This window comes from Lygodium microphyllum, chromosome 18 (genome assembly GCF_053477565.2).
Source record: "Lygodium microphyllum isolate KBCC chromosome 18, Lygodium_microphyllum_v1.1.10, whole genome shotgun sequence".
Classification (NCBI taxonomy): Eukaryota; Viridiplantae; Streptophyta; class Polypodiopsida; order Schizaeales; family Lygodiaceae; genus Lygodium; species Lygodium microphyllum.
Window position 1 is genome coordinate 12,103,036 of NC_141152.1, and position 8,093 is coordinate 12,111,128.

The following is an 8,093-nucleotide window of genomic DNA, read 5'->3' on the forward strand; positions in this document are numbered from 1 at the left end:
GTCTCTCAGATGACCAGCCATAATGTCCCAAATCAATGCAAAAAAGTAAAATTACAGGTTGCTGTAATTAGCCGAAAATGCACTAAAACCACTGCTAAAACTGGCTGAAAGAGTGGATTTCACCAAGAGAAGCACATGTCCACCAAATATGACCAAGACAACATCAAATAGTAAGCATTACCCTCATAGAATTGCTCAAAATCTGCAGATTTAAGCTTGCTGTAATAAATGATAGCAATATGTAAAACTGTCCCAAAATGAAGCAATCACTGATACATATGTCACTGCAACTACCAGGTAGCAAGATACATCCAAAAGTGGGTTTCCAGGGGCAAGAAGATACCAAGAACTGTCCCACAAGCTCAAGCTCATCTATAAATAAGACTCTGTATACATCCGAATATACCAAGAGGCTCCCACTGGAAGTGAAGTCAGATGCAAAGAGAGCAAGAAACACTCTAATACATCAAATGCATAGCATCAAACATGCCAAATCCCAGTAGGGTAAATCCGAAGCATAAACCCCAAGCTATCTCAGAGCCGTAAAGCATAAGCCTGAAAGCATTCAAAGAGCATGTAACTGACAACCAAATGTAATGTCCAGTAGATCCAAAATGCTCAAATACATCTGAAGATGAAGCTCCAAGTAACTGTCAAGCATGGGCAAACCAAGTGGCATCCATATCTGACCAAAGCATAAATGCAAGAAGCCTAAATGTCAAGTAGTGACAATAGGCATAGACTGGTCCAAATCATGCCAACTGAAGCCAAATACCAGTGAAGAACGACCAAGTCAGAGCTTAATCCAAGCTTAAAAGCATTCCGAAACCAAGAAGAAGCATTTGACAACCTCCAAATACATCAGTATAATCATTCAAATCTCCAGTAAGCACCCCGTATCCATGAACCAATGCATACACCAAGTAAATGAGCTTCAGCCCACTATATTACAACAAGCAATTTACTGTTAAATGAATCTCAAACAGTGCTCAAATCAGTCCCAAAGCATAGACATAGCATCCCATAAACATACGGGCATCACCAGGCATCAATAGGCATCAAACGGGCAATGCCAAGAAGCATTAAATAGTAAATGTCAAGTGCTGCCCTATTTTGACAGTCCTGGGACTGTGTATACAGCAAAGGGCTAAAGGGAAAAGCACTTGAATCGATCATCGAGAGTCAAGCACTAATGCTGAGGAGTCAAGCAATACTCGAGAAGGTTGCCAAGAGTGCCGGGAAGCCAAGAAGGAGTAGGGAAATGCCAAGGGAGCAGATCAGCCCAGCCCCCTAAAAATGCATCAAAAATTGTGTTGACTGCTCTTGGGGGCTGGTGGGTCTTCAACAGCCCTCGGGGGCACTTGGCAATGTCGAGGGGGACTCCAATGCAACCCGAGAAGAAGCCGATGAAGGTCCAAAAGCTCGGGGAGGAGGCGAGAGATCAAAACATACCTGCAAATGAAGGTGCCATGGCTGACGTTGAAGCTTGGATTGGATCTCTTCAAATCCAAGCTAAAGAGAATGCCGAGCAAGCACCAATGCCTTTGTTCTGATACCGGTTGAAAGGGAAGTGGAACCCAGGAAGAAGAAGCTTGGCAATGAGAGCTATGGCAGATGAAGAGCAAGAGCCAAGAGAGTGAGAGACTCAAAAGTGGAAACTCCAACAACCACAATGTGTGGCCAGGCCTTCCTTTATTCAAACTGTCACTAAAAGAATAAAGAATAAGTGACTGTGACAGGTGCCCACCACCTGTAGTGTGCAGTGGCGGGTACTGTCAGTGTAGTAATACACGGGCGGCCAGGCGGAGGCGCCTTTACTCCCAACACAAGTAAATAAACAAAAATAAGACACACTAAAAATTTTGTATTCATATTCATAACATTTTACATGGGATCCACTACAATCGGGGTTTTACAAAATCTCTTTGGAAGCTACATTCCATATATGTTTTGATAGTACACCCCTATTGTTGTTGATCTCCGCGAGGACTATCCTTGGTGACTCTCCTTGCATGTACTGCTGCATAGACCAAGTCTCCAAACAAGTTAATGAGGTAAGCTTCAATAGCTTCCTGTAGTGCAAGGAGGGCTTGGATAGTCCAACGATCAGGTTGTTGCAAACGTGATCCATCTGGGAAGTGCCTCCTACTGTTCTTAATGAGTATACCATCCATAATCTCACGCACCAGCTTCTAGAATGGAACCTTTGGTATCAAGAGATGCGTGGTCTTCTGGTAATGGCAAATCTCACAAAGAGCCACTGTGCTTGGCTTCTATCGATGCTTGCGATCCTAGCATGGTGGTGGTGGTGGAGCTAGGGGAGGTGGCATGTGCATAGGATTTCTAAGGGGATATCTCTAGGTCGCTTGCTTGGTGCATGCCATGTCTTCTAGGAGAGAAAACTCAAAACTCAAAAGTGAAATGTGTAAAATGATGTGAAACTTTAAACTTTTAGCAAAACTAAGATTGACCTTTTCCCTGTTAGTCTACTCCGATTCGAGGCAGTATGAGGAGATGTGTCTTGGGTGATCATAGTTCCAACACAAGATTGGTTCTCAGATCCACCCTCCAAAGCCTCTACCTCTACCTCTACCTAGCACCATCACCGATATAGGTCAGTAATCCATAAGGATTTCATTGCCCTCTTCAGCATATGACATGTAGGGGTGCACGTAAGGCTCTTCATCGTTCAGCTCCTCCACATAGTGGACTAGAGCATCACTTGGTGGATGGGTTACGTAGGGTTCGGGTGGTCTAGGTATGCCTGTGGGGTTTGTCTCCATCCTAGGAATGACTGGTTTGGCATCATTAGGTGTCGGGAGAGCCAATGGGGCTCCCCTTCTCAAGAAGTTTTGCGGCCTATTCGCTAAGTAAGGCTGTTCGCTAAGTAATTGCAATTGGCACAAGGTCGCGACCTCGGATCCTGACACTCAGCTAGTAGGTGGTTTCTGCCACAATACACACATTGGATATGAGGGTGTGTTGGTCATCTTATCATTTCTTGTAATTTGGCTAGCTTCGTCTTCATCTCCGCTAGCTCCTAACTTGCATCCTACCCTTTCCTTTATCCTAAGTGATTGGTCCTGATCTTTCACTTGACGTTGAAGCTCTCTCAGAGTTTCTCTTGGAGCTTCTCTCTTTGAGCTGGTCGTCCACTTTAATTGCCTCGTCAAAGCTATATGGGTCATCGTTTGACTGGTACTTGTCTAGCTGCTTAGCCACGACAGGGATTCTTGATTAGCTCTTAGAGCCTTGGTTAACCCCCAATCATGCAAGTAATGAGGTTGCCATTGCAGCAGTGCTATATGCTCTATTGTTGACACATTGTTTAACAGTCGTTTTGTAAGAAGCTCGCTAGACGTGAGATCACCTTCCAATGCTCTTTCCCTTTTTGTGTCAGGTCATGTCCCATTTTTGCTTGCTAGGGCTAGTACTCGTTGAATCTCACACATTTCTATGTTCTGTTGGCAAGCTTCTAGCTTGTTGTTCCTGGTTGTATGCCACTATGCCTTGCAAAGCTTCTTGTGCTAGTTTCCTCTCCTTTTCGAGATCTGCTATGATATCCTCAGATGGAGAGACGTTGAACAAGAAGTTGACTTATAACAAGACCATTGTTCCTTCACTGACAAATTCCTAGAGTACAAAAATAAAAGAAATATCGAGTCAAAGCATACATATAACTTACATAGGCTTTGTCCAAATGAGCTGAAACTTAACCATGGAGCAACAGAAAAAGGTGGCAATTTACATGTGGCTCTCTTTGCAAAGAAGCCCAAAGATGTTGAAGAAGTTGAGTTTTTAAAAAATCATTGTTCTCCACCCTCGAAGACTCTTGGAGTAAAAAAACAAAAGGAAAGCTCAGTATGCATATAGCTTGTATACATTTTGTCCAAACGAGATAAAATTTAACTATGGAGCAACAAAAAAACAAGACAACATACTTGTAACTTTGTTTACAAAGAAATCGTAAGATGTTGAAGAAGAAGTTGAGTGTTTAAAAGATCATTGTTCTTGACTGTAAGAAACTCCTAGAGTACCAAAACAAAAGAAATTACATGTCGGAGAATGCACATAACTTGCACAAGCTTTGTCCAAAAGAGATAAAACTTAACCATAGAACATCCATGGAAGAGAACAATATACTTGTAAAGTTTTATGAAGAAAATCTTAGGGCTTTGGTAGAACAAGCTCTGCTCCCATAAAACATGTGAAACTCACTCTATGTTTGTGTAGAGGAAATGAAATTTCACAAGGTTACAGATAGGGCGAGCAACAATGAGGCTGTAAAATTTCGTCATGAAAGAAGAAGCGGGGAAAGAGATATGATAAATTTGAGTTCCACCTAAGAAAGAGGGGGAAACTGAAAAGGGGAGAAATGAAAAGTCAAACATTTAAAAAAAATGAAAATGAAAATTCTAGTCACAAACTTCCAGGAAGTGTCACCATTGTATTCCCCGCATTAGTATAGTTAATTGATCAATTAACTAATACTAATTTAAACATGAAACTAATAAATTTTATACTTATAATTTTAATATAAATATAGTCATCAATTGTATTCAATAATATTTGCTAGATGTTGTAGTTAAATAATTACTATTGTAGTGACTTGGATTACTTAGAGGGTAGGTGTTGTTAGTGTATAATGTAATGCGTGTAGTAGTGTATGATGGTGTCATGTAGGAAATTTTGCCCTCCTATTTTGCCTTTGTAAATACCTTTATGAATTAGGGCATACATGTGTAAAGAAACCTTAATTAGGGTTAGTTAGGGGTTAGTTAGGGTTTACATATAAAATGGCAGCCAGCCAAATGTAGCATTATCTCTTGATCATTTTGAAGACATCTTGTTTTAGGTAACTTTCTTTCTTGTATTCCATTTTTAGCTATGGCAGCTTGCCATGTTAATAAAGGTTAGTCTCTTTCCATTTCCAGTTTATCTTGTTGATTTCCTGTTTCTTTATCCATGATTGGACATGGAGCTAGGCTAGTTTAGGCTAGTTAGATTAGTTTTATTACATTGGTATCAGAGCCTTGCTTTGATCCAAGGCAGGCTTTAATTCCATCATTTTCATGATTATGATCTGGCTGGGGAGGTCATTTTCATGGAAGATCTAGTTATAGGCATCATTTCTGTGTAACTGGACTTGAAGATACAGTTACATGGTTTGGTTTCTCCTTGACAGTGACTAGACTGGTTGTACTACTTCAAACTGTGGTTATTTTAGTGTTTCTTCACAGAGATATGGGGGCAAGATGGAGGTTCATAACTACTTTGACAGGTCGTCATCAAATTTTACCTCATTTTGAAAACATATGGATCAAAAGAGGGTCAGACATGGCTGAAGGACACTTAAACCAAGGTTACTTTTGAGAGGGAAGGGTTTGCTTCTAGACTCAGTCTTTCTCTCTCCTCTTCTCAAGCTTTTCTGTGAGCTTCAATGGTGGATTTCCTTTCATATCTTCTTTCTTTTACATCAATGACATGAATACTTGTCAAAGTCTCATTCTACTTGACACATGGAGTATGGCCATAACCATTCTTGGAAGGATTGATGCAAGACGTGGTCATCAAGATCAGATCAAAATGCACTGTTCTTGCTTTTGGTGAGAACGGAACTGGCCTGATGTTCAAGAGTTTCATGCGTGTGGTGTCGCGAGATGTAATCCAACTCAAGCTGCAAGTCTGAATTCAGTGGGACGTTCATGATCACACAATACACTGCTTCCTCAAAGGTCTCTGGAGCCACCTACAAGTCATGGAGCAACAACAACCAGTCGACAGGCGTTTCCGGAGTCTCTATGTTCCTTTTCCCTCTCTTCTTCCTCTTCTTCTTCTTCTTCTTCTTCTTGTTTGACTTCTTCTACTTCCTCTATGTTATCTTCTCTCGCTGCGCTCTCTCCCACCGTCATAGCTGGATCTGCTACTGTACCCAGCACACTCTTCATAACGAGATCCACCTCCATACCCGGCACCATAGCCAGATCCTGAGCTGCGGTAACCACCGCCTCCACCTCCACCTCCACCACCTCCAGACCTGCTCTGAGCCTGATTCACGGTAACGTTACGTCCATCGAGTTCTTTTCCGTTCATGGAGTCAATGGCATCTCGCATGGACTGCTCGTCCGCAAAGGCATGGACTGCTCGTCCGCAAAGGTCACAAAGCCAAAACCCCTGGATCTTCCGGTTTCACGGTCATTGATAACCTTGGACTCCAAAAATTCACCGTAAGGACTTCGTTGCTAACCTTTTGCTTCGCTCTCAGGATCGGCCATCGGCTTGCTCCACAGCAAGCTGCAAACAATGACAGAGCACGCACCAGCAGATTCTCAAAGGATTCCGAAACATCTGTTGGAGAAAATGCAGTATTACCAGAATTCCAAACAGTTTACCCATATGAAGGGACCTCATGATAAAATCACATCTGTTGTCATTTCTTCAGTTCTTGCAGGAACAGTTATAGTCATGATGGCACGTGGATTCTGGAACATGGCTTATGGAATTGGGAAGAAAGAATAAGTTGGATTCCATGTGCATCCCTGTGGACTTGCGAGCCGTCAAAGCGATCCCTTAAGCACTTCTCCACAAGCTCCAGCGGGTTTGACGCTGCAGCTCCTAAACAATCAGATGAGGAACTTGAGGGTGAACAAAATGATGTTGAAGTAGAAGCATGGCTCTACGAGACTTGCACTCTAGCATTGCAACTTGTGGCTGATCTCTTTGTGAAGTTTTATGGTGTTGTCAACCCTATTGTGGGGAAAATTTTGCATCTGTTGACAGGATTTACAGAACGGTCTCATCAGAGTTTGGCAGCAATAGGCATTGCTGCATTTGTACATCTGATTAGCAATGCAAGGCACCTTTTCTCTGATGAGAAGTGGTCAGAGGTTTTGCCAGCTTAGAAAGAGGCTGTCATTTGCACTTTGATATTGTCAACAGGGGGTTGGAGAATGATACTTCTGTTGGTACTGCTTTGGTCGATTTGTTCAGCAAAGCTAGCTCCCTTATAGAAGCACAGGACATTTTTAACAAGCTAACAGATCGAGATGTTGTTGCATGGAGTGCACTAATTGCAAGATATCTTGAACAAGGCCTTGCTAAGTAAGCACTAACTTGTTTTAAGCAGATGCAACTTGAAAGTTTGCATCTAGATCCTACTGCTTATGTATGCAGCTTGAAAGCTTGTGGCTTGATTGGGGCAATAGAACAAGAAGCACAGAAAGTGTTTAATGATCTGGCAGTCAGATATGTAGTCTCATGGACTGCATCCATTACTAGATATGCTGAACATGGGTTTGACAAGGAAGCTTTAAGCCAGTTTGTACAGATGTAGCAGGATGGCATCTCTCCAAATGTTGTTACATATATTTCCATACTAAAATCTTGCGCAAGCATGGGTTTTATTGAAGTAGGCAGAGAAAACACGTTGAAATTGCCACGAAGGGACTAGAAACAGATCTTTTAATTGGAAACACACAACTTCAAATGCAACTGAGTGCTTAGCGAGTTGTATTTGACTCACCATTCAAGGGTATGATGCTCAAGTATTTGGTTGTTTGATCAATGGAAATTGATCAATGAACATCTATGGACAAATGGTTCAATGTTATGGATGCAACATGGTAATGAAGAATGGCAGCAAGATGTATTCTCTCTTGGACAAATGGAATGCAGGGATGAGTATGCAATGAATGTACCATACAATCTACTTCAGCCCTACACTTTGGAAGAGTTAGTACCTTGATGTATGTAGGGGTATGAATAGGGCATACATGTTCATTGGCTTTCCTATGGGCAAAAGAAAATCTCTTTCAGTGAATCTTGACTTGGATTCATATTGACCATTTCTTGGGTATTCTTAAGCAAGATTTGCTTCAGTTTTGGAATTGCAGAGGTTATTTTCATCTATTTCAATACCCTACAGCTCTTCCCTACTCCTTTGAGTGTCTTGGTGTTGGATATTTGCTCAAATTTTGATGAGAAGTACAAAAGACACTTGAAATAAGGCATTCACTCTTTACATAGTGTATCTGGCTGACAACAAAAAGCATTTCCAGAATTGTCTATACTTATCCATTTGCAGAGCTTGATAG

General features: G+C 41.7%; 1 pseudogene; it reads right to left on the reverse strand.

The window, feature by feature from the left end:
- Positions 1–5,877: 5,877 nt before the first annotated feature.
- Positions 5,878–6,396, reverse strand: LOC148020590 (uncharacterized; annotated as a pseudogene).
- Positions 6,397–8,093: the final 1,697 nt, after the last annotated feature.